Raw genomic sequence first — 2325 nt, 5'->3', positions numbered from 1 at the left:
GTCAGCCTCGGCGCCACCGGCGCCCACGTGGCGCCGCCGCGCCAGCCTGCGAAGCATTTTCCAGTATGTTACTTCCGGGTGGTCACGTGGGGAGCGGCGTCTGCCGGCCGCGTTTCCGTCGGGCGGGAGGATGGTAGGCGGCCCCCGCTCCCGGGACGGACCCCCCCCCGCTCCCGGGACGGTTCCCCCCCCCACCGTGTCCCCCGCCCGCGTCCCCGGGCTCCCAGGCCGGCCCCGGCCCCGCCCCCACCGTCCTCCGGCTCGGACCCCCCCGCTCTAGGGACGGTTCCCCCCCCGCGTCCCGTCCCCGGGCTCCCAGGCCGGCCCCGGCCCCGGCCCCCCCCCCGCGTCCTCCGCCTCGGACCCCCCCTCCCTTCCTCCCTCGCGTCCCCCCCCATCGGGACAGTTCTCCCCCCGCGTCCCCGGGTTCCCGGGCCGGACCCCCCTTGCTCCCGGGCCGGCATCCCCCCGCTCCCGGGCCGGCGTCCCCCCGCTCCCGGGCCTGCAGCCCCCCAGCTCCCTGTTCCTTTGCGAGGAGACGGGCCCCGGCCCTCCTCCCCAGCCGAGGCACTGCCGGCAGATGTCCTCCCCCCGTCTTGTTCCCGACAGCGGCGGCCGCCCCTGGCTGCGCTTGGTCGCCTCTCGATGCAGGTGCCAGGAGCATCTGGGTGGGGAAAGCAGCGTCTCCAGGAGCTCCTGCTGCAGGTGGGGCTCCTGCTGGGGCCAGTGGTCGGGGAACTGCTGCCCCTTCTCTTTCTCTCCCGGAGGCCGCGGTTGTCCGCTCCTCCCCGGGGTTGTCGTGGGCTGCCTTTGCCACAGACTTGCCTGGGCTGTCTCCGTTCAGCCCCGTTCTCCCTCCTGGTGTGGGCGACCTGGGACTGGTGGACGTTTACTGGCTTTGAACAGGAGCTGCTGTGGGTGAAGCTTAAGATGCTTGAAAAACGTGAAACAGCCAGAGAACAACATCAAGGTGATTGAGCCAGAAGGTGCTTCCTGCGGCAGGGAAGAGACAGCCAAGCATTTCTGGGTGAGGAAGGGTCCCCTCTGAGTTGTCCTCAGCAGACCAGATTGCTGATACGTACCGCAGGGTCCGTACGCGTATCCAAAATCACGGTATGGCCATGGGGAAGGGTTGTGCGCGTGCAAGGCTGCACATCTGGGAAGCTTCATATCGCAAGAGCTGTAAGACACCGCTGTGTTCTCTTAGGTGGAGGATGGTCAAGTGACCAGCGCTGCAGAAGAGGAAGGGACAGAGAAAGAGAGAGGCACCTGAACTGGAAAATTCTGTGGGCAGCGCTGAAAGCAGGAGCTGCGGTGAGTCCCAGGCTTTGGGGCCGTGTCCCACTCGTCAGGAGCCTCCGTTGGCTGCAGTCTTCACAGACCTTCACGAAAGAAGGACGCTTTAGATTGCCACCTAGCTTTACGCCAGAAGTTTTTTTCCTGTCTTGGCAGAATGCCAGCTGCCAGCGTTTCTCCGTGGTCGCCCTTCCTTCTGCCGTGATGGTACAGGACAGACAGAAAGAATGCGGAGTGCTCTGCGAGTACGAGGTGCGTCTGCGATGCGCGTCTGCTTTTTTCCTGAGGTACTTGTAGTGTGGACTCTGAAGTTAACGGGAAGGATGTGCCAACACTCCTCCTATAGTTTTTCTGTGAAATATTTTAACAAAATCCTTGTCGCTTCCCGCTGTCAGGAAAGAGGGGAGGGTAAGTGACTTCAGATTTGTAAATTCTCAGCGGCACGGACTAAGGTGAGATAAATCTCAAGGTCCATACAGAAACATTTATTAGCTTACCAAAATGGTTAGTATAGATCTTAACAAGCCCACGATAATTGGTATATAAAAAATTATGGCAGGTGTTGGGGTGTACATTGTGTTAGTTAACACCAGGTGTAGGACAACTTACGGCAAGCGGTGCTTAAGGTCGTACTTAAGGTCATCACTTCACAGCTCTAACTGTTACTTAACAATTCCAAGAGAAAAGAGAAACTGAGGGACAGAGAGAGGAAAAGACAGAGAAAAAGACAGAGATAAAGAGATCGCGGGTCCTGGTTCCAGCGTCTTTTTCAGGGATTCTTCCCAGGCATAATCTTCTTCTTTCTTGGGAAGAATCTTCCCAGGCACTATCTATTTCTTTTGTTTCTTTTTTGTTCCCTCGGGGCACTTGTTTTCCCCTTTTACGTTTGCTGAATCAGCACGGTCCGCCCTCCTTGCTGAGGACGGGCTCAGCTCAGGTTTCTCCCTTCTCCCCGGTGACGTGTGCCATGATTTGGGTGGAGAGACGAGTGCCATGGTCACACATGTTTAGCGTGATCTCTGTAATCTT

General features: G+C 59.3%; 1 long non-coding RNA gene across 1 annotated transcript; it reads left to right on the top strand.

The window, feature by feature from the left end:
- The first annotated feature begins 802 nt into the window (after window positions 1-802).
- LOC134526767 (uncharacterized) lies at window positions 803-1516 on the top strand. Its single transcript, XR_010074029.1, has 3 exons — window positions 803-1113; window positions 1208-1314; window positions 1453-1516. It is a non-coding gene; the product is annotated as an uncharacterized LOC134526767 (long non-coding RNA).
- Window positions 1517-2325: the final 809 nt, after the last annotated feature.

Source organism: Chroicocephalus ridibundus, chromosome 24 (genome assembly GCF_963924245.1).
Source record: "Chroicocephalus ridibundus chromosome 24, bChrRid1.1, whole genome shotgun sequence".
NCBI lineage: Eukaryota > Metazoa > Chordata > Aves > Charadriiformes > Laridae > Chroicocephalus > Chroicocephalus ridibundus.
This window is presented reverse-complemented; position numbering and strand designations above follow the sequence as displayed.